Source organism: Petaurus breviceps, unplaced genomic scaffold (genome assembly GCF_028583685.1).
Source record: "Petaurus breviceps papuanus isolate PSGF00001 unplaced genomic scaffold, PetGlider_PUasm1.0 225, whole genome shotgun sequence".
NCBI lineage: Eukaryota > Metazoa > Chordata > Mammalia > Diprotodontia > Petauridae > Petaurus > Petaurus breviceps.
In genome coordinates, this window is record NW_027185889.1 from 14,251,086 (window position 1) to 14,276,301 (window position 25,216).

General features: G+C 39.3%; 1 protein-coding gene across 1 annotated transcript in view; it reads left to right on the plus strand.

The window, feature by feature from the left end:
• Positions 1-25,216, plus strand: part of CRADD (CASP2 and RIPK1 domain containing adaptor with death domain) — a 373,328-nt gene that overhangs the window by 341,068 nt on the left and 7,044 nt on the right. The window lies entirely within an intron of this gene.

Below are 25,216 nucleotides of genomic sequence, written 5' to 3' on the forward strand. Positions count from 1 at the left end.
TTGATAGCTCCATATCCTCTCTTCTCACTTTCTTTTAACTTCAATGCAATTTGGTTTCCAACTTCCTTATTCAACTTGTTCTACTCTCTCCAAAGTTACCAATGATCTTTATTTTATTTTATTTTTGCCTTTTGGAGGGCATTTGGGGTTAAGTAACTTGCCCAAGGTTACACGGCTAGTTTTTTTGTGTGGGTGTTAAGTGTCTGAGGCCGGATTTGAACTCAGGTCCTCCTGACTCCAGGGCCAGTGCTTTATTCACTTCACCACCTAGCCACCCCCAATGATCTTTTAATAGACAGATCAAACAACCTTTTTTCTTTTTTTTTTTTGCACTTAATAGTATTTTATTTTTTTCCAGTTACATGTAAAGTAGTAGATCTTTCTCTTAATCTACTTTCTTCTTGACCTCTCTACAGCCTTTGACACTGTCAATCACTTTCTTCTCCTTGACACTCCCTTCTTTTTTGGTTTTCCTGAAATGCTTTCTCCTTGTTTTTCCCTTATGTATCTGGTTTCTCTTTGTCAAGATTCTTGGCTGGAGCATCATCTAGGTCATGTTCATTAACCATGAATGTCCCCAAAAGTTCTGTTCCGATACCTTCTTTTCTTTTTCCTCATCAAGTCTTACAGGTTCAGTTCTCATCTCTATGCAGATGATTCCCAGGTTTGTATATCTTCTCTCTTGAGCTCCAATCTTGAATCACCAACTTTGTTTTGAACATCTTGAACTGAATTTCCCATAGACAAATCAAACTCAACACATCCAAAACACAACTCAATATTTCCCCCTACCCCAGCCCTTTCCTCTTCACAACTTTCCTATTTTTTATATTAAATTTTATTTTTAAGTAAATATTGTTATTGTTTAAGAATTTTTTTATTTTTAAGAAAATATTATTATTATTGAGGTAAACACCATCTTCCTAGTTACCCAGGCTCACAACCTCCGTGTCCTCCTTGACATAGTCATCCCACACATTCAATTTGTTCTCAGTTCAAATTGTTTCTACCTACACAACTCCCAAGTATTTCCCTTTCTCATGCCTGGACTATTGCAATAGCCTTATAGTTGCTCTCCCTACAACAAGTCCTTCCCTACCCCAGTCCATCCTCAGCTACATAGATTTGATGATATAACCCTTCCTTCTCGATAAACTCAGTGGCTTCCCATTACCTTCAGGATCAAATACAAAATCTTGCCTGGCATTTAGAGTGCCTTACAACCTGGGCCCTTTCTACTTTTCTAATCTTCTTAAAACTTTACTGCCCTCTACAAACTCTACAATCTAACTCCATTTCCTGATTCCACAACTTTGCATTGGCTGTGTCCCATTCCTGGAATGCCTTCCCTCCTCACCGCCACCCCTTGGAATCCCTAGCTCCCTTCAAGGCTCAGCCCTTGTGCCACCTCATACATGAGCTGATTTTCTCAGTTCTTTAGGCTTTCCACACAACTCTGCCCTAAATTCATTTGTATTAATTTTGTATTTGTTGAGGCAGTTGTGGAATAGCTGCTAGAGAGACAGCTTTGAAGCTAGGTTTCAAGTTCTCTCTGGATACACCCTGGCAGTGTGACCCTGAGCAAATCACTTACCTTGTCAGTAGTACCCCAGGCAACTCCCTACAAGGGCAAGTTATTGAGAAAGTGAAAATCTACATTAGTAGAGAGAGTTTCTTCACCCAAAAGTTCCTAATATCCTATTCCTATCCTTAACTTTGTATTCCTTTATCTGTGTATATTCAATGTTGTTTCCCTTCCTTAGAGTCTAAGTTTCATTAGGGCAGGGATTGTTTCCATTGTCTTCTTATCCCCAAAAGTATAGTATTCTCCCTAGTCCATTCTGGGCACTTAAGAAATACTTATTGAATTGGGTGTATAATACATTAATAAAAGAATAACATTAATGGAAATTCAGCTCCAGGTTTTCAGCTGGAATGGAATTACCAAGTTTGCCCTCACCCCCCTACTCAGTAGCAACTGGTTTTCCCTCAAGCCTTTGACTGTGATCCACAAGCACTCAGACTGAGGTCACAGGGTCCTTTCATTTCTTACAGTAGGGCAGGGCAGAGGAGCAGTGTGTTTCTGTCCTCCCTCCCAGCTCCTTTTCTCCTCTGACCATTGGTCCAGCAGGCGCCAGAAGCAGCTTGCAGTCAAGGGGTGTCCATGACTGTTTCTACCCCCTGCCCATGCCTTAGCATGGAAACATCTGGGACAAGCAGTAGAGACCCAGGCAGTCATGAGAGACAGACAGCTTCAGGGAGCATCAGTTGTCTCTGAAAGCCCCTCCCTTTCCATGGAGCATGCAGTAGAGTCAGGCCCCTTCTCTGGGAAGCAGTGAGATGCCCCTCCCCAGCAACAAGAATGCCAGGTGTGAGGAACAGGTCATGTTTCCACCAGTCCAGGAGCGGCTAGATAAGTGTTGATTCTGCTGTATTTGCTTACACATAGAGACCCTATGTATACTGCTGTTGGCATGGTGCTCATCACCAACTTGCCCCCTCGTTGAATCCCATTCCTGTAATCTTACCCACTATCCCAGAACCCACACTCTTTTATATAGCGAGAATCTATGACTAAATTTTGTTCACTTTGTGGTTAACTCTGAGGGAGGGAATCAGTGTTATAAAAAGCTCTGGACAGATGCTTTGGGCAGATAGGTGGTACAGTGGACAGGGCTTTGGACTAGCAGTCAGGAAGATTTGAGTTCAAATTTGGCCTCAAATACTTTATTGGCTGTGTTACCCTAGACGAGTCTTAACTTCTGCTTACCTCAGTTTCCTCACCTGTAAAATGAAGATAATAATAACCTACCTCGTAGGGTTGTTGTGAGCATCAGATGAGACATTTGGAAAGCACTTAGTACAGTGCCTGGCATATAGTAGGTCCTAAAGAAATGTTTACTGTGATGTTAAAACATGAGTAGAGAACTTTGTTCATTAATGTGCCAACGACCCACAGAAGGAAGCCAGTTGTTGGCCAAACACAAGCAGCTTAATTTGGTGATTTTGTTTCCTCCAGAGGAAGAGTTATATCATTTAAAATTAAGAACAAGCAACATAAATTTATCCAATGAATAATGTGTAGCTTTCTGAATACTCTGAACAAGCAGTTGGACGTGGTTCAGACTGGGGGGCCTTCTCTCTAATAGTCTTCCCAATAATTATCTCTTTGGCTCAGGCCTCTTCCCAGGGTTCCCTGGGGAACAGCTGAATTTGGCTCATTTCTAAGCTCTTAGCTTAGAATATTCAACTCACCTGAAAACGCGGAGCTAACAAGGCATTGAACGTAGAACAGACTTTGTACTGAACCCATAGTCAATAGTACTTTCTCTACTGGTTAGTCCCATCTCTGTCTATAGTCATTGCAGGCTTTTTGCCCTTTATTGGGGTAGATACACCCTACACCTTCCAGCAAGGAAAGAATTCGGGGTTGCTAAGAAGTCAATCAACCCATCCCTAGATTGAATCCTATTTTCCTTAGGGACCTAGACAGTTGCTTCAGATTCATGACACAACCTTGGGGCTGAAAGTCTCCCTGCAAGGAAAAAACTTGGCATCACTAGAGAGTCAATCTTCCCCATGCCTCTCCCACCACCATTACCTCCACCTCAGGATGTGCCAAATCCTTAGGACTTACAGTACCAGTGAGGGATAGTCTTGGTCTGTTTCCCCTTACCATGTTTCACAGTCTTATTACTGTTTGGCTTTGGCTTTGCTGGGTCTCCTGTGCTGATCTCTCTTCTCTCTTTGTAACTCTTATCAGACTGCTGTGTCCAGGTCTGAGTGGCATTATAATCTTTGTCTCTGGCTTGCTTACAGCTCTTTATCACCCAGTCTCTCTCTTTCTTCAGAACTTATAAGCTTCACTGTTCTGTTGTACTGCATCTATAGCTACTATCTTGGATCACTGACTCACACAAAACATTCCAGTTTTTTATTTTGGTTTGGTTTTTTTAATGAGTCAGTCCAGGTCAGCATGCCACTGGGCTAGTCAAAAGTCATTCAGTCAGAATTCTACCTAAACAGATATCCCTTCTATAGCATGCCTACCAAATGGTCATTTTGGCACCCTTTAGTGAGGAGAAATGCCCTTCTGACTCTAGTAACCCCCAACCCCTCCCAGGTCCAGGCCAGGTAAAATGCTTCAAGGCTCAGGAAAGCCTCAACAAAGCCCAGAAAACTTTGCCCTCCCTTCCTAAGTTCCTCATATGTAATTGCCTTCAATTTATTTTATATTTATGCTGTATATGTGCGTGTGTGTATAGGTGTGTATATATATATGTATATATGTGTGTGTGCATAGCTATATGTGTGTGTGTTCATGTTGTCTCCCCAGTTGAATGTAATCTTCTTTAGAGCACATATTGTCTCCTTCGTTGCTGTTTCTTTCTTTTTTTTTTTGGAGGGCAATTGGGGTTAAGTGACTTGCCCAGGGTTACACAGCTAGTTTTTGTGTTAAGTGTCTGAGGTCAGATTTGAACTCAGGTCCTCCCAACTCCAGGGCCGGCGCTCCATTCACTGCACCACCTAGCCTCCCCCCCTTCATCGTATTTCTATGCCCAGCATTTAGCACAGGTCCTAGCACATAGTAGATATGCTCATAGATTGAAGGAGAAGTGTAAAGCTGCTGCCTACAATGAATACCAGCAAAGGCTTGTATCTCTATTACACTAAGAAAATATTTCAGCTAAGTATGACTAGGCTAGTAAAGGTGATCTTCAAGAAAGACAGAAAGAGAGAATCAGGAAAGAAGGTGGGGATCAGACAGAGAAAGGGGCAGAAAGAAAGAGGAAACTCCTTAGTGACATAATATTGTCTTAGAGCTGGAAAAACCTGTAGCAGTTGTCTAGCCCAGAGGTATCAAACTACAAAAAAGAAAAAATGGGAGCCATTAAACCATACTTAAGCTTCCCTACAGGTTGTGTATGGACTCAGAAAACCACTTGTTAACATTATCTATGTTCTATTGTATTTTACTTTTTCTTAAACATTTCCACAATTACATTTAGATCTGGTTCACCTCTGATCTAGTCTATTGCCCCTCCCCTCTTTGTATATGTGAGGAGACAAAGGCACAAGTAGGAAAATGAATTCCCCAAAGTTACCCAGCTAGTTAGGGCACAGTGAGACAAACTGCTTGCTCCCTCTGATTTTCTACTTAGTCAGTGAACTCCGCAATTAAGGTATCACTTATTACTCTGTCCTTTAAGAAAGTGATTTGCCTCTAATAATTGAGGAACCTTTTTACTCAGGGGACAGCCTACTGTCTTGCTCTTATTTTCACCTTTTAAAGATGGTATCTGAAGCAAAGGCTTATTTTCCCCATGATGTACTTGAGGCTTTGCATTACTAGAGGAACTAAGCTTTTAGAGATTTACGTTGACATCTTAGAAATTCTATGCTCGAAAGCTTGAGCTTCTCAACTTGCCAGTTTCCCCTGTGGCTGTCCTGGAGACATTAAGACTTCTTTATTCTTTATTACCTGAAGTTTACCTTTGGATTCATTATTTAACTTATTATTCTGAGTCTTTGTTGGCATTCCCAATTCAAACTGATGTTTATTTAAGGTTGTTTGTTATTTTTTTCTGGATACATTGTAGTAGATATTTTACATACATAGTGTCTGTGTATATGCGGGAGCCAATTCAAATGGGTTGGAGAGCCTATTGTTGAATTTTCAGTATGAGCATTTATTTACACCTTGGAAACTGGTACCACAACCACCAGTAATTGGGGCTTGATTTATTGTTTGGTTAATTGTCTAGACAAGAAAATGATGGAAAAAATGTTAATAGTACAGATTAGATTTAGAAGTGTGATATATATGGGATATATTTTTCTCCTAGTGAGCCAGTTGTTAAACATTTACCAGCACACCCCTGAGTGTAAGCCTAGGTTTCTCTCTGAGCTGGAGAAACTGGATGCCCAGGAAACAAAGAACAGGTCGTCTGACCTTGCCAAGCCCTAGTAAGAAGGTTGGGGGATGGAAGGAAGTGTTGGACAAAGTAGTCCACGCCAGGACTGTGCGGGCGGTTTAGCTTTCAGTTTTGCTTGCAGCTTGGGATGTAAATGAGAGGGACAGATGGAAAGTTGGAGAAAGAAATAGGGAATAGGTGCTAGTGCAGCCTCCTCTCCAGCTAGGACACCCAAGGAGGGCTGTGGCTAGGATGCACTGATTTGGGCGAAACTTTTTTTCTCTGGGGAAACTGATAAAGGATAAAGACTCACTCTATTTTACCTTCCTTCTGCTCCCACCATTACCTTTCCAGACATGTTTAGTCAAAAGTTTTCCTATTCTGAAAGTTTATTTACATTTCTCTTGTTTTAATTTAATTTTCTCTTCCTGTTTCCTGGATGACTTAAATAAACATCGGGTTGATCCTAAACTCCTCTTGTTTAAATGTGTCATTACTGGTGAACAGGGAGTTTCCAAAGTGGGGCGTGGTCACCGCAATATAGCTGGCAAAGGATGAAAGACAGATAGTGATAGAGATTCAAACCTTCAGACCAAATTGCCTGGATTTTATCAGAGTTTGGGCTCCTGAGGTCAATGAGAATCTTATTGCTATTGCTTTAAAAATTTTTTGTATTAAAGTCCCAAAGAGGTGTTAAAGCTGCATCGAGATCCCTACCCATGCCCCGCCCCCACCCCCACCCCCTTAGGTGAAAAGCAAGTCAATCCACACTGAAATCTGAAAGGGGCAGGTGGGTGATGGAGGAGACTAGAGAAGATGGGGCTACATTAGTCTGTGCCTTTCTTCCACACAAGCTTATAAAAGACCCAGTCTATATGGGTAGAGCAGAGGGTGGTGAGTAGGCCCTGCCTGGTAGGAAAAGAAGTTACTAGAACAGGCTACTGACGCTCACTTTCTAAGGCTGGGAATCAGATGAAGGAGTGAATACCTATTTTTCTTCTTTTGTAGCAACTAACTGCTGTTTTGCCTTCAATTAGGCAAAACTCCAACCCTCTCAGATTCAGGAATTTTAAAATTTGTTTTCTAGCTTTCAGAAATAAATGGATTAATCATTGTCGACCTAGATTACCTACTCTTACCAAATTTTGTGAGGATTTACCCTGAACTGGGTTAGCCATGTGTAATGGGAATGTAAATTTTAAAGATCTTCCCTGCCCCTAGGCTAAAGTGCACCTGGAGCCTGGGGTGGGAGGCTTGTTTTTCAGTTGATACTTTTTGATTGGCCAGTGGGTCAATAAGGTTGTTACATTCTCTGAGCTAGGAGAAGGCTATATAAGTCCTGATGTGTAGCTCTGTTTTGGGGCTCACTTTGAGAAGTGTTCTGTGATTTGATATGGATTCTGGGAAGTCGTTGTCCAGAGGGCCCCCCCCCCTTTGAAAAACCCAGATGTTGAAACCCAGATGTTGATTTGGTATGGATGTAATGGTTGGACAGTTTGGAAATCTGTCTACTTGATCTGTTTCTGTGTCTTGATAATTCTGAAGTTCGGGGTGCTGACCTCTTTCCCCAGAACTAGGTAAATGATACATGTTTGACTGATTGAAGTAAGCTTGTTAACCCATTTTGAGTTGCTTTCCTTTATCAAAGCAGATCCAAGAACCCTGAGGACGCTTGGGGTGCTTGCTGCTACACCATGGGAGATTCTCTGCATTGCTTCCAGTCTTATCGTAATCATAATCACTGTAATCTTCACCATTGCCCACATTTTAATCAGAATAATTGCATTTATTCAGTGATTTAAGATTTATATTGTGCTTTACCAAAGTTACATAGTTTCATTCTTAGGATGACAAAGCCCTTTACCACCTTAATTCATTTCATGAGGTATAGGCAGTGTATATCATTCTTCTTTTCTTCATTTTACAAATAAGGAAATCAAAGCCCACAAAGGCTAGGTATAAACGCTATCACAAGAAAGGTAGATTAGACATGTGCTGTTTGACCCCAGAGGGAAGCTTTAATTTAGACTGAAAGTCAGGAAAAAAAAATTCCCCTGGGATTAGAGGCATTAGGTTTCCTCAATTCGAGACCTTTAAGCAAAGACTTGGATGACCACTTGTCAGGTATGTTGTAGATGGGATTCTGTTTTCATATGCATTGGGCTAGTTGACTGTTGGCCTGGAACATAGTAGGCACATAATAAATGTTAATTGATTGATTCCTGGGAGAGAGGCTCCCAACTCCAAAATTCTGTGAAATGAGTGTCTAATGGTCATACAACTGGTTAAGTAGCAGAGTCTGGCTGGCCTTGATCCCAGGTCTATTGATTCCAGTTCCAATGTTCTTTACCTCATACAGGCTGAGATCCTGTAAAATTAGAACACTGGCTAGCCAGTTTACCTAGCGGTTTCTTAGCTCACCACAACAAATGCCTTCATTTCTTGGAATTTCTCTCCTGGAGACAGTTATCTTTCAATCAAACAGCCACTATAAATGTGCCAAGGCTAGGACTGAAACCAGATAGGAAAGGATTAAGTAAGTGAAAGTATGCTGGATATAGACCTCTTCTAAGAAGCTGAAGGACTAAAGGACTTCTAAACATGGTCACCCCCATGAGACACCCAGCCAGCTATGAAAAAAGAAGCACTGTGGAAAAGAAGTCAACTTTGACTCCCACCCATAAATTGTTCAATCTAAGTTTAAATGCCAGACAGTCAGTGGCCCTTCCAAGATTACCAGAGGAACTATTATCATGTTGATGAAGGAAGGAAGGGAGGTAAAAAAGAAAAAGGAGGAAGTGAGGAGAGGAGGAAAGGGAAAAAGGAAGGAAGGAAGGAAAGGGAAGAAAGGAAGGAGGAAGAAGCACTTATTAGACATCTGATGGGTGCTAGTTCTTCTGCTAAGCACTGGGAAACTCTGGGGATCCAAATACAAACAGCAATGCAGCACCATCCCTCCAGGAGCTTATATTCTTATACAAGAAGGTAAAACATACTAGGGAGTGGGGACTGGGAAGTTGTATTTTGGTTGGTTGCTGTTGTTTGTCCTTCATTCTCAAAGAGGACCATGGCATCAGGAAGGTGATTTAAATGAATTGGATTTAAATGAGGGAAGTTTATGCAAAATCACCAACTTCACTTTCTCCTCTTCTGGAGCCATCTGGTTTTGGTGGCAAGATATAGATCAGGATGACTGCAGATGACCCAGAACCAAAGAATAGGAAGATTAAGTCCCCTGGAGACCTGGGTCTCTATCTACTTGCTGCAGAACTCTTTAATGACTTCAGTTTGCCCTTCTAGAAAATTGTGGTCTGAGAGAACAAAGGAATGGGTGAATGGAGTCACAGGGCAATTGATTGATAAGGTATTGTCAAGTCAAAAGTAGGCTTTCCTTAAAGTAGTAATGGAGTAGCTGAGGTCACGCACCATAAATTCCAATGGATGCAATTGATTCAATTTCATAACTTCTCCAGTAACACTCAGCAGCCCGAAGGAGTGTAAAATTTGATGGTGTGCTTTTTCCAGGTTTGAAGTTCTGGATGTTGAGAGGTTCTAAGGCTATATCACAAATCATTGGATAATGGCTGCTTTGGGGAAAGAGTGAAGGAGATAGAGAAGGAGATAGATCAGATGAATGGGGCAGGGTCAGGGCACTGGAGAGTCATGATAAGGGCCTTTTTAGAAGGTTTAGTGAGATTGTGCAAGGAGGAGAAGTTGAAGGAGAGGATGTTGTGGTCAGATATATAATTGTTAATTTAGCATCCTGGAAGTGATACAATCCAAGATTTGGTCAGGTCATCTTGCTGTGTAGCTGAAATGAGGTGCAGGAGAATGCTGTTGGAGTTGAGAAGGTAGGAGAATTATGTGTTAAAGAGTTATCATTTTGATCACACAAGTCCTTGAGAGTGATCTCATTGATGGGATGGAGAGGATTCAGTAAGTTAATCATCAAGCATTTTTAAAATGTCTGCCATGCACCAAATGCTGTGCTAAGGTGTTAGGGACTTTTAAAAAAAAAAGGAAGAAACCTTGGCCTAGGTGTTAATTCCATTGAGGAGACTCAAAAAATGGTTGGAAGGTCAGTAGATTATCAAAATAGAATGACTTGGGGTAGGTTAGGTGGAAGAACTCAATATTCCTTTCATTTCTGGAATGATTTACTCACCCTAACTTGTATTCATCTTGGCAGGTAGCAGAGAGACAGGTTCCCAGATAGGGAACACATTGTTACAATTAATTTTCATGGCCCTTGGGTGACTCTGAGGTCATGTAGGGAAGCTATATTTCTACTACTCACAGTTATAGCTCCTGAGCCCCCACTGGTATATTTTCCATTTAAACAAATCAGTAGAGATGGTACCATTAACTCAATCATGTAAAAAAACAGTTGTCTTCACATAACTATCTACCCAGGAACTTGGATCATACTCTCCCACTAATATATATATATATATATACACACACACACACATACATATACATATATAGCATCCATGGAAGAAGAGTGAGAACAAATTTGTACAAACCTATTAGAAAGGCACACAAATAGAAAAACTCATGTGCCTAGGACAGCTCATGACTCTGGACTGCAGCCTTTGATGCTCTTGGTCTCCTTAGGGATTAATCTGCACCAAAGTCACACGTCAGTCAGGGCTCTTCTGTTTTGTCTCAAACCATATCATGGCTGGACAGTCAGATAATATACTTATTTTTTTAAGCAAAAGTAGTCTCCCTCCCCCCCACTCACTCATCGCTTCCTAAGTGTGGTATCATGAGAACTATGCAAGTCTTCCCTTATGGCTAAGCTCTGATGGGTTTTTCCCTCCCAAGTTATAGGTGTTGGTAAAGGGTAAAATAAACAAAATCCTAATGAATTTCCCCTCTCTCAAGCCCAGGTGGTAGTGAAAAGCAAGGCAGACAAGCCTCTCCTTTCTCTAACTAGCTCTGTTAGTAGTAGCTGCAAAGGCTACTTCTTTCTCTGTTCCTCTAATCATCTCCCAGGATGATTAGAGGAAAACTTGTGTTCCCCATGAGACTCAGTAGTCAATGACTATAGTAATCTATTGTTTGATAAGCCTAAAGACCCCAATTTTGGGGATAAGAACTCACTATTTGACAAAAACTGCTGGGAAAACTGGAATATAGTATGGCAGAAACTGGGCATAGACCATTTACACCTATATCTAACACCATATACCAAAATCAAGTCTAAATGGGTACGTGATCCAGCTATAAAGTGTGATACAGTAAGCAATCTGAGAAAGCAAGGAATAGTTTACCTGTCAGATTTATGGAGAGGGGAAGACTTTATGACCAAACAAGAATTAGAGAGCATTATAAAATGCAAAATGGATAATTTTGATTACATTAAATTGAAAAGTTTCTGTACAAACAAAGCCAGTGTAACCAAGATTAAGAGGGAGGTGGGAAATTGAGAAAGAATCTTTACAACCAATGTCTCTGATAAAGGCTTCATTTCTAAAATATAGAGAGAATTGAGTCAAATGTATAAGAATACAAGTCATTCCCCAATTGATTAATGGTCAAAGGATATGAACAGGCAGTTTATAGAGGAAGAAATTAAATGTATCTATAAGCATATGAAAAAATGCTCTAAATCACTATTGATTAGAGAAATGCAAATCAAAACAACTCTGAGGTACCACATCTCACCAGTCAGATTGGCTAAGATGACAAAACAGGACAATGACAAATGCTAGAGAGGATGTGGAAAAATTGGAACACCAATGCATTGCTGGTGGAGTTGTGAACTGATTCAACCATTCTGGAGAGCAATCTGGAACTATGCCCAAAGGGCTATAAATAAGTGCATACCCTTTGACCCAGCAATACCACTTCTAGGGTTGTATCCCAAAGAGATTTATATGTGCAAAAATATTTATAGCAGCTCTTTTTGTGGTGGCAAAGAATTGGAAATTAAGGGGATGCCCATCAATTGGGGAAGGCTAAACAAGTTGTGGTATATGAATGTAATGGAATACTATTGTGCTATAAGAAATAAGGAGCAGATGGACTTCATATTTACCTGGCAGGCTGATACGAACTGATGCTGAGTGAGAAGAGCAGAACCAGGAGAAATTTGTACACAATTACAGACACAACATATGTGTGATGACCAACTTTGATAGACTGGACTCTTCTCAACAATGCAGGGTTATAAGACAACTCCAAAAGACTCATGACGGAGAGAGATGTCTACATTCAGAGAAAGAACTAGAAAGAACAGAGTTTGAATGCAGATTGAAGGAAACTACCTGATCTTTCTTTTTCTTGTTTGTTTTAGTTTCCTTTTTCCCATTGTTCATTCCATCTGATACAATCCTTCTTTGTAACCTGACTAATGCCTAATGTGAAAGTACTTGCAGATCTTATGCTGCCATGGCAGGGAGGGAGGGGGAGAAAATTTGAAAGTCAAGGGATTGTGGAACTGAATCTTGTAAACTAAAAGTAAACAAACAAATTAACATAAAGACAAAAAAAAAAGCAAAGGTAATATAAAAAAACAACAACTTGTGTTCCCCTGGTTAACACAAAAGAGGGTGGAGAGGGTCAATGCAGGCTCTTAAACTTTTATCTCTGCTTACACTTATGTTGCTTTTCCATGTCTCTGTTCAACTTCACTTGGCTCCCTTTAAGCAGCAGGGGGCAGTCTCAGTTCTTTCTCCTCTGCTCTGAAGGTTTAGCCTTCTCAGCTTTTGTCTCTGCTTTGTTGGTCACTGACTCTCTCCTGCCTCATAGCAGTATCTCCTTGTATAAAATGACCTGCCTCCTAGGGTGGAAAATAAAAATTCACCCCTTTGTCATACAAGCCACTGATAGGGAATAAATACTTTTCCCATAGCCATCAAATTTTATATTATTAATAAAGTTAAGCAATATTATTCAGATGAACTTTGTTTATTATATTTTAATATTTATATCATTATAATATATCATATTTATATACCCATTAAACAATTGAATATTATGCATCATATTATTATATAAATCTATAATATATTATATTATTTTATATTATAAAGTTAATAGTTATTATATTGTTTTCTATCAATCTCAAACTAGTTACAGGGAAACAAAACACTTTTGCCACCTTTGCCTTCATAAATGCCTCTGAGGTTTGCTTTCTTTTAAATCTTCTCAGAACTCTTTTTCTCCCCAAGTGTTCTTCTCTTAGAGGCTGCTTTCTCATGGGTTTGCTTAGAATTGTCCATGTTTCTCCTTTGTCCAAATCCATTTGGACAACCTTACAATAGTATAAATGGGCTTGCATTGACTTTGTAAGAAGGGAGAGGTTATTTAAAGAGAAAATGCCTACCTCTCCTCCTAGTCCTTTGAATCAGAATGAGTCAGAGGAGTGTCCTTCTGTTGAAAGAATTTTGAGAGAAATTGTGTCCACAGGGAAAAGCCAAGTTTCTGTTGAAGCAATGAGGTGATGAAGTATTAGAAGAAATAGGGGAGTTTATGGAGATTGGAGTGAGGATTCCCAAGGATACTATGGAATAGATATGGATGAAGGAATAAGAGTAGGTAGTAGGGTCAAGTTGCTTGTATCTAAGATAATGAGGCTGAGTGAAGGAAACTGGTATGATGTGTGTTCTACATAGTCATTTATAGAATTAATTGGCCCTAAGGTCTAAATGAGATTGTTTCTTTTTATATCTTTGTGCCTCTGTTATTTTTTTTTCCTTTTGCTGAGAAGTCATTAGTATTCTCCCCCACACCTATATTACATCTGTAAGCTAGAAATCCAGAGATAAAAAGGGCAACATTGGGGAGAAATTCCTAACTACTCCCAATATTTGTTTAGTGCTCGCTATGCAAGGTATGACATTGTATACTGTGATACAGTGGGAAGCATGCTAAATTTAAAGTCAAAGGGCCTTAGTTCAAATTCCAGCTCTGCTACTTGCCATCACTATGACCTTGGGCAAGTCCCTTACCCTCTCTGGATCTCAGTTCCTTACCTGCAAATTGAAGAGATTAGATAAGAAGCCCTTTATTCTAATTCAAATCTATGTTTCTGTGATCCTAAATGTGAGGTCATGAAATCATTTTCTCCTCTTCTTTTATCTGTTGTCATCTTCACTAGGGGAGAAGGCTCTTGCCTCCATCTTGGCTTCTCTGATAGCATGACTCTGGTTTATGCAACACTATATATACAGCATTCAGAAATTATCATAGTGCGGTCAATGCCTTATGGCAACCATTTGAAATTTGAGCTCCTTGATGTCAGGGACTGTCTTCTTTTATGTTTGTATTTTTGTTCCCATCCCTTAGCACAATGTGAGGTAGGTATCTTATGAGGAAGGTACTTTTATTATCTCCATTTTTACAATTGAGGAAACTGAGGTATATGGGAAAGTTAAGTGACTTGCCCAAGTTCATACAGCTAGTAAGCATGTGAGGCCATATTGGAACTCAGGTCTTCCTGACCCCAGACCCAGTGATCTCTTTACTGCACTATAGTTTTTTGTTGCCTTCAACAGAAATAGAGAAGTTTTTTTTTTTTTTTTAATGTAAGTTTAAGGAGGAAAGATGATGAATTCCATTCTAGACATGCTGAGTTTTCAGCGTCTCTGGGATATGCAATTTGAAATATCCAATCAACAAGTGGTAAAGTGGGATTGAAGCTCGGGACCAGAGGCTGAATATATAGATCTGGAAGTATAGATCCTCGTGGAGATATCATTAAATCCATGGGAACTGATCAAATCACCAAGATAGAGAATATAGAGAGAGAAGAGTGAAGGACCTAGAGCAGAATCTGGGGCACCACCCATAGATAAGGGATGGGATCTGGATGATGTATTATTGAAGAATATGGAAGCCCCCAAGTTTAAGGGCAAGATTTGGTGAGGAGAGGAAGAAAGTGAGGAAACTGCTGAATTACTTGAGACAACATGAATTACTTGAATGACATGGGTGTAGGTATTGGAAGTAAAAATGCTGGGCATAAGGGAGGCCACTTTGGAGTATATTATTCCCAAAATCTAGGTGTGAGATGAGCAGAACTCAGCTAGGGAATTGGTAGTGGAGGAACAGAAACCATTACTAGAGGTATTGTAAATGGAGAATAAGTAGGACTTAGTTTTGCAATAGTAGATGAGGAAGAAAAGGGCATGAAGGATACCTCCAACATTTTGAGCCTTGGAGAATTTCAGTTCAAGCAACAAGCATTTATTAGGTGCCTACTCTATGTGTGTAATAAAGATAGAAGCTAAATAGTCCATTCTCTCAAGGACACCTTACATTCTAACAGAAACATAAAAAGAGACTAGAGAATGGAAAAGAGAAGAGTAAAAGACTGAACCTTGAGAAATTCCTATAGTTAAGGGGTGAAAGGAGGATAAATAATATCCTAGAAGCCAAAGGAAGAAAGATGAGAGAGTTTCAAGGAGTAAGTGGTGTCAGAGGCAAGAAGTCAATGAAAATGAGAATGGAGGAAAGAATACAACTTGAAGACACCAATTAGTGTTGAGAGACCATATTTTGTTCAAGTGATAGGGAAAGAAGTCAGATCACAAGGGTTAAAGAGGAAGGAATTGTCTGCAGGATGTGTGGGCAATTTCTCTGATATTTAACAGCCATTGACTTGTATTTGTTTATTTATTTTTCATAACACATGGGGACAGTATGATCTGAAGCATTTATTTTGGCTACCTTACATGACTTTTACCCTTATGCCAGTTTTTTCTTCTCATCACCTGAGGGACCAAACCCAGATGAACTTTAATAAATATGCCTCTGTTTCCTAGGGAGTGGCTCCTCTTTAAACCCTCATTATTGGAAATTTATATCCTGCTTCAGGGAAGGATTAGTAAGAACTCTTCAAGAAAACAGTTAAACCTGTCAGACTTGTTAGTTTCTAATTTATGATGTGTAACCTGAAGCTTCTCAAACCTCTATGTTATTTTATAACTTTACTTACTACCCAGGAGATAGGAACAGAGCAGAGAATCACTGAGTGATGGAGAACACTACGGAAAAATTCAGGAAAATTGTGTCTTTCACTTGGTTTGGGGGCTTCTGATAGGTTTTAGGCATTAGCAGTTTGAATTTCAATCTTAAAGTCACCTGCCAAAAAGTATGCAAGAATTTTTAAACCTATTGGAGTGGTAGAAGTTGTAGAAAATGTTCCAATAAACTTGTTCATTTTAGCTAGTTATAAAAAGAAAAATCTCTACACATTTTTATTGTTACTTTTATCCAGAAGAATCTTTAATGACCTTTCCTATGACACTGTGCAATATGTAAATGTGTGTATGGTGTGGGGTGTGTGTGTGTGTGTGTGTATATGTGTGTGGAGGGTATAGATGTGTGAAGGTGTATGAGTGTATGGGTGTGAGATATGCACATGTGGATAGATGTGTGTATGTGTGTGTGTACTTTAAAGCACAGAAGCTGTTAGTGCACATATTTCATTAATGCTAGTAATTTGTAGTCCTTTACTGAGGCTTACTTTGGACAAAGAATAAAACTTAAAGTCCTCAGGAATATTTTAGCTCTCCATCCTCCCATTCTCCACTCCTCCCCCCACTTTTTTGGTTTTGTTTCTGAATGGTCTCTTTCAATCACATAGTGCTTAAACCAAATGAACTCTGTGTATCCTAAAATTTTGTCTTCCATAATTTGAGAAGTTTACATTTACATTACATTACACCTCCTTATTTCATCACATTTTTGGTCCTTGTTTTTTGCCCAGATCTTCTGGACTCCCAGGAAGCATCAGTGGACCCAGAAGGGACCACCCACTCTTTTGAAGAGGGGTGGTTTCACCTGGGTGCTGAAATACTGATGGAGATCAGCACTTGCGCCAAGATGCCATTAAAAAGATGCAATATTTGCTTTTCCTTTCTGCTTATGAGGAGCCAAAAACCCATGAGAAAGAATAGAAAGGTGAATGTTCTTCTAAAAACCAATTCAGGCAAAAATGGTCATGCCTTCTGAAACCTGTCAAGTCACATTAAGTGTCAGAGACACAAATTCGGAATGCCACTTGCAATTACAAAACACTATACAATGATTCCTGGGTACAACATTCTTCTCTCCCTTAATCACTTTATCCTCACAAGTAGAAGGGCAAAATGTATTTATCTCTCTTTGCCACCAAAGTCTAAGTGTTTAATAGTTCTTCTCTTCCTACAAATCATGAAGGGCTATTTCTTCTTATTATCATTAATATGCTGACATGATATGTTATGAGAAGCAACCTGGTGTAGGGGAGAGTGGGCTGTGAGGGTAGGTAAGCCACCAAACATATCAGTATATCCAAGCAACTTGGAAGTGAGCTGCCCTGCTTGTATTGGTGAAGGGAGCTTCCACAGTGGGAGATCCTTAGACAGATTAAGCTACAGGACTGGCCTAGTAATGATGAGCAACAGAATCAATTATTGTATGTGACATAGTAAAGAGAGAACCAGTCTCAGAGCCAGGAAGACCTCAGTTCAAGTTCTGTCTCTGATACATTCTGACTGAGTGACCCTGGGTAACAAGTAGCAGAACAAGTGATGACCCATATTGGTTGAAAAAGTTTGCTTTCTTTTTTTTTTTTTTATTAATTTGTTTGTTTCCTTTTAGTTTACAGGATTCAATTCCACAATTCCTTGAGTTTCACATTCTGTCTCCCTCCCTCCCCTCCCCCCCCATGGCAGCTTATAATCAAGTATAGGATCTGTAAATACTTTCACATTATACATTAGTCAGGTTATAAGGATGGATCGTACCAGCTGGAATGAAAAATGGTAAAGAGGACATAAAACCAACTAAGAGAAGGAAAAAGATCAGGTATTTTGCTTCCACCTGGATATAAACTTCGTTCTTTCTAGTTCTTTCTCTGGATGCACATATTTCTCTCCATCATGAGTCTTTTGGGATTGACATATCACTGCATTGCTGAGAAGAGTCCAGTCTATCAAAGTTGGTCATCACACATATGTTGTGTCTGTAATTGTGTACAAATTTCTCCCAGTTCTACTCTTCTCATTCCGCATCAGTTTGTGTAAGCCTCTCCAGGTAAATATGAAGACCGTCTGCTCCTCGTTTCTTATAGCACAATAACATTCCATAAGTATTCCATAACATGCATATACTACAACTTGTTCAGCCATTCCCCAATGGATGGGCACCCCCTTAATTTCCAATTCTTTGCTACCACAAAAGAGCTGCTATGAATATTTTTGTACATATGGGACTTTCTCCCATTTCTATGATCTCTTTGGGATGTAACCTTAGGAGTGGTATTGCTGGATCAAAGGGTATGAAAGTATTTATAGCCCTTTGGGAATAATTCCAGATTGCTCTGGATCAGTTCATAACTCCACCAGCAATGCATTAGTGTTCCAATTTGCCCACATCCTCTCCAGCATTTGTCATTTTTCTGTTTTGTCATCTTAGCCAATCTGACTGGTGAGATGTGGTACCTCAGAGGTGTTTTGATTTGCATTTCTCTAATCAATAGTGAATTAGAGAATTTCTTCATGTGCTTATAGATATCTTTAATTTCTTTCTCTGAAAACTGCCTGTTCATATCCTTTGACCATTTATCAATTGGGGAATGACTTGTATTCTTATACATTTGATTAAATTCTCTGTATATTTTAGAATTGAGTCCTTTGTCAGAGACATATGTTGTAAAGATTCTTTCCCAATTTCCCACCTCCCTCTTAATCTTGGTTACATTGGCATTGTTTGTACAGAAAATTTTCAATTTCGTGTAGTCAAAATTATCCATTTTACATTTTATAATGTTCTCTAATTCTTGTTTAGTCATTAAGTCTTTCCCTCTCCACAAGTCTGATGGGTAAATTATTCCTTGTTTTAGGAGACTGCTTACAGTATCAACCTTTATACCTAGATCATGCACCCATTTTGACTTGATTTTGGTATATAGTGTTAGATAATGGTCTATGCCCAGTTTCTGCCATACTATATTCCAGTTTCCCCAGCAGTTTTTGTCAAATAGTGAGTTCTTATCCCAAAAACCAGGGTCTGGGGGTTTATCAAACAATAGATTACTATAGTCAATGACTTCTGAATCTCATGTGCCTAATCTATTCCATTGATCCACTCCTGTATTCCTCAGCCAGTACCAAGTAGTTTTGATGACTGCTGCTTTATAATACAGATTGAAATCTGGTATAGCTAGTCCACCTTCCCTAGCATTTCTTTTCATTAATTCCCTTGATATTCTGAACCGTTTATTCTTCCAAATGAATTTTGTTACTATTTTTTCTAGCTCTATAAAGTAGTTTTTTGGTAAATTAATTGGTATGGCACTAAATATATAGTTTAATTTAGGTAAAATTGTCATTTTTATTATATTAGCTCGACCCAGCCACGAGCAATTGATATTTTTCCAGTTAGTTAGATCTGACTTTATTTGAGTGAAAAGTGTTTTGTAGCTATGGTCATATAGGTCCTGGGTTTGTTTTGGCAGGTAGATTCCCAAATATTTTATAATGTCTACAGTAACTTTAAATGGGATTTCTCTTTCTATCTCTTGCTGTTGAATTTCATTGGAAATATATAGGAATGCTGAGGATTTATGTGGGTTTATTTTATATCCTGCAACTTTGCCAGATTTATTTATTGTCTCAAGTAGTTTTTTACTTGATTCTTTAGGATTCTCTAAGTATATCATCATATCATCTGCAAAGAGTGATAGCTTGGTCTCTTCTTTGCCTAATTTGATTCCTTTGATTTCTTTTTCTTCTCTAATTGCTACTGCTAACATTTCTAGTACCAGATTGAATAAGAGGGGTGATAGTGGACACCCTTGTTTCACCCCTGATCTTATGCAGAATGCTTCTAGCTTCTCCCCATTACATATAATACTTGCTGATGGCTTTAAATAGATGCTACCTATTGTTTTAAGGAAGGCTGCATTTATTCCTATACTTTCTAATGATTTTAATAGGAATGGATGTTGTATTTTTTCAAAAGCCTTTTCTGCACCTATTGAGATGATCATGTGGTTTCTGCTAGTTTTATTATTGATATGATCAATTTTACTGATGGTTTTCCTAATATTAAACCATCCTTGCCTTGATGGAATAAATCCTACCTGATCAAAGTGTATTATTCTTGAGATAAGTTGCTGTAATCTTTTTGCTAGTATTTTATTTAGAATTTTTGCATCTATATTCATGAGGGAGATTGGTCTATAATTTTCTTTCTCTGTTTTATCTCTTCCTGATTTAGGTATCATTGCCATATTTGTGTCATAAAAAGAATTTGGTAGGACTCCTTCTTCACTAATTTCCCCAAATAGTTTGTAGAGTATTGGAATCAATTGGTCTTTAAATGTTTGATAGAATTCACTAGTGAATCCATCTGGCCCTAGAGATTTTTTCTTAGGGAGATGACTGATGGTTTGTTCAATTTCTTTTTCTGAGATGGGGTTATTTAAGTAATTTACTTCCTCTTCAGTTAATCTGGGCAACTTGTATTTTTGTAAATATTCATCCATTTCCCTAAGATTGTCAAATTTATATGCATACAATTGGAAAAAATAATTCCTAATTATAATTTTGATTTCATTTTCATTGGAGGTAGATTCACCCTTTTCATTTTTGATACTCATAATTTGGTTTTCTTCTTTCTTTTTTTATCATATTGACTAAGCGTTTATGAATTTTGTTGGTTTTTTCATAAAACCAGCTATTGGTTTTATTTATTAATTCAATAGTTTTCTTAATTTCAATTTTATCGATCTCTCCTTTTGTGTTCAATATTTCTAATTTAGTATTTAATTGGGGATTTTGAATTTGTTCTTTTTCTAGGTTTTTTAATTGCCTGCCCAATTCGTTGACCTCCCTTTTCTCTAATTTAATCATGTATGCACTCAGGGATATAAAACTTCCCCTAAGAACTGCCTTTAATGCATCCCACAGATTTTGGTATGTTGTCTCATTATTATCATTCTCTTGAATGAAATTACTGATTGTTTCTATAATTTCTTGTTTGACCCACTCATTCTTTAGGATAAAATTGTTTAATTTCCAATTAGTTTTTAGTCTGTCTTTCCAAGGCGCTTTATTGCATATAATTTTTATTGCATCATGATCTGAGAAGGATGCATTTAATATTTCTGCCTTACTGCATAGAATTATGAGGTTTTTATGCCCTAGAACGTGGTCAATTTTTGAGTATGTGCCATGAACCGCTGAGAAGAAAGTATATTCTGTTTTATCCCCATTCATTTTCTCCAGAGATCTGTCATACCTATCCTGTTCACCTCCTTAACTTCTTTCTTGTTTATTTTGAGGTTGGATTTATCAAGTTCAGAGAGGGGAAGATTAAGATCTCCCACTAGTATAGTTTTGCTATCTATTTCTTCCTCTAATTTCTTTACCTTCTGCTCTAGGAATTTGGATGTTATACCATTTGGTGCATATATGTTAAGTAATGATATTGCTTCATTCTCGATGGTGCCTTTTAACAGGATATAGTTTCCTTCCTTATCTCTTTTAATTAGGTCAATTTTTGCTTTTTCTTTATCTGAGATAAGAATTGCTACCCCTGCTTTTTTTTACTTTAGCTGAGGCATGATATATTTTACTCCAACCTTTTACCTTTACCTTGTGTGTATCCCTCTGTTTCAGATGTGTTTCTTGTAAACAGCATATTGTAGGATTATGATTTCTAATCCATTCTGCTACCCGTCTCCATTTTATGGAAGAGTTCATTCCATTCACATTTACAGTTATGATTGTTATCTGTTTCTTTCCCTCCATCTTATTCTTGCCCCTTTTAATGTTCATATTTTCCCTCCCTTCTCCCTTCCCCCCCTTAATAGTTTTCCTTTTGACCACCACCTCCCTCATTATTCCCTTATCAGCCCCATTCCCTTTTCCTCCCTTTTCCCCTTACTATTTCTCTCCCTACAAACCACTCCCACCCCCCTTTCATAACCCTTTCCCCCTCCTACTGCCTGGAGGATATTTTTATACTTAATGAAGTATGTTATTTCTTCTTTGCACCAAGAGTGACAGGAACAAATCTCATGTGAAGCTCCTCTCCCTCCCCTCTTTCCCTCTAAAATGATACTTTTTGCATTTCTTCTCCCTAGAGTCTTATGCTTAACTGGTTGTTATTCCCTCCTTGTACCAGAACCAATGAGGGAAAAGCTCATATGCTTCTCAATTTCCTCCCTTTTTTTCCTCTGATATACAGTTTTTATGCCTCTATGTGTGGCATAATTTACCCTTTTCCACTTCATCCATTCCCTTTCTTCCGTTGCTATCCCTTTGTAGCCCTTAATAAGATTTTTTTAAATCGTCATTTTGTGTATTTTATACTCATACCCTCTACTTGTCTATAACCAGTTTGCTCTCATCAAATAGCAGGGTGTTTGTGTGTATTCTCCTTGTTTACCTTTCTAAGTCACTGTTGCATCTTGTAATTGGAGGTTGAATTTTCCATTGAGTTCTGGCTTTTTTATCAAGAAGGTCTGGAACTCTGTTATATCGTTGAATGCCCATCTCTTTGCCTGGAAGAATATGCTCAGTCTCGCTGGGTATGTGATCCTTGGTTGTAACCCGAGCTCTTTTGTCTTCTGGAAAATTGTATTCCACTGCCTCCGATCTTTCAGTATAGAGGCTGCCAAATCCTGTGCGATCCTCACTGTGGACCCTCGATATTTGAATTGTTTCTTTCTGGCCGCTTGAAGTATTTTCTCTTTTATCTTGTAGTTCTGGAGTTTTGCCACAACATTTCGAGGACTTTTCAGTTTGGGATCTCTTGCAGCAGGTGTCCAGTGGATTCTCTCGATTTCTATTTTACCCTCAGGTTCTAGTACCTCAGGGCAGTTTTCCTTAATGAGCTCTTGGAGAATGTTGTCCAGGCTCATTTTCATCATAATTTTCTGGTGGGCCTATGATTCTCAGATTATCTCTCCTGGATCTGTTTTCCAGGTCAGTTATTTTTTCTTTGAGGTATTTTACCTCTTTTTCTAATTTTTCATTCTTGTTGTTTTGCTTGACTAATTCTTGGTTCCTTATAGAGTTATTTGTTTCCATTTGGTTAATTCTAATTTTTAACAAATTATTTTCCTTGGTTAATTTTTGGAGCTCCTTTTCCATATCATACACTTTTCTTTTTAGAGAGATGTTTTCCTCATTATAATGTTTTTCTAATTCTGCTATTTTGGTTTTGGGAGATTTATTCATTTTGTCTTCTATCTCTCATTTTGTTTTCCAATTTCCTTTTGATCTCATCTAGGAGAGCCTTCTGTGCTTGGGACCCATTCCCTGTTGAAGTTTCAGCTTTGGGTGTGGAGTCCACATTGTCTCCCTCTGAGGTTGGTTCCTCCCTCTGAGGATAGTAGGACTCCAGAGTCTTTGTCTTTGTAGTCTGCTTTCTACCCATTTTGAGGGAGGGACCTAGCCACGCCCTTCCTCTAGGATCCCAAGCCTTTACTGTAGAGCGTTTTGCCCTGGGGCAAGAGTTACTATGTTTTCAGTCAGAGGGGGGGTTTGGAGCATGTGAGGTTCACTCTGTCATCTTGGACTTTGGAGGTCCTGAAAGGGGCTTTTTAAAAAATTTCTGGGCTATGAAGTGGTAGCCCCAGGAGTGTTTGCTGTCCAGGACAGGGGCCCCTGTATTTGCTTTTTACCTTGCCCTTTCCGGTTTCTGCCCTTTAATGATAGGCCTGGTAGTGGACCTTGTAGTTGGTGGGAAGACTTGCCCTCGGAGTTGATCAGGCCCCTTCTGGGCCTGCCTGTGCCTCTGCCAGCCGCGCTGCGCCTTCATGGCCTGCCTCTGCCAGCCGCACTGCGCCTTCCCGGCCTGCCTCTGCCTTTGCCCAAAAGTTTGCTTTCTTAATTTTTCCTGCACCAGTAAAACCATAAGTCTAGACAATCTAATCTATCTCCACCTATCCATCCATCCATTTATTCTTCTGTCCATCTGTTTGTCCATCCAATTCATCCTTCCATACATCCATCTGTCTGTTTATCAATCCATCTGTCTCTGTCTTTGTCCATTCCTCTGTTGATCCATCTATCCATCCATCCATCCATCTATATCTATCGATCTATCTATCTGTCTGTCTGTCTGATTTCATTGGAATAGATACTTCTCAGTGAGGGATATCCCTCTACCAAAATGTAGTTTAGCTCCTCATAGGTTCATAGATTTAGTGCTGGAAGGGACCTCAGAGGTGATCAAATCTGGACCCCCCCACCCCCATTTTACAGAGGAAGAGACTAAGTTTCAGACAAGCACAGTGAGTTGCTCCGGGTCACACAGCTAGCAAGTTTCTGAGGCAGAGTTCAAACCCACATCTTCTTGACTCCAAGACCAACACTTTATCCATCATTCCATGACATCTATAGATCATCTCTTTCTCCCTAGAGCCCTAGCTATCCATCTGTCAGTACCTCTTTATGCCCATCTACATCCATTGACCTAGTGGCTATCTTTCTATAAAGGCAACATAGCAACGTGTATATAGAGCTGAGTCAGGAAGATCTGGCTTCAAATCATGCCTTTGACACTAGCTCTGTGCCTTGGTGGAAGGAGTTTCCCTTGCTGATGAAATCACAGAACCTGAGCATATTAATATAATAATACTAATAGACTTTAGGCCCTCATTACCTCTCCACTGCCTGACTAACTGGTTTTCCAACCTCATCTTTCCCCAGTCCAATCTATCCTCCACTCAACTGCCATGGCATTTCTTTTAAAAGCATGGATCTGACTGTGTCACCTCCCTGCTCAATGAACTCCTGTGGCTCTCTGTTGCTTAGAAGATCACATGAAACTCCTTTGTTTGGCATTTAGAGTTCTTTGCCCCCAAGCCTTTCCTCCCCTTTAGATCTTCCTATACAGTGCTTCTCTGAACACATTCCATGTTCCAGCCACAAGCCCACTCGTGATATCTGCAACAGCATCCTCCTCCTCTCAGCTCTGGGTCTTTGCACTATCTGGTCTCCAGCCCTGGAAGACTCTGCCCCTTCACCTATGGTTTTTACTTTCCTTGACTTCCATAAAGACACAGTTCAAGAGGCATCATTGTCATTGATAGTTATACATGATGCAGTAAAGGAAAAAACTAGCCTCTAAACCATCCAGAAAGACTTGGGTTCAGGTCCCACCTCTGAGATATATTGGCTGTGTGACCCTGGACAAGTCACTTCACCACAGTGCTCTGCGCAGCTCTCTAAGAATATACATTACAGAGTAGGTGCTGACCTGCATTGGTAGACAGCTTCCTCATCCAGGAATTCTCTCCACCAGAGATATAGCTATATATGCATATAAACATATGTATTTATATA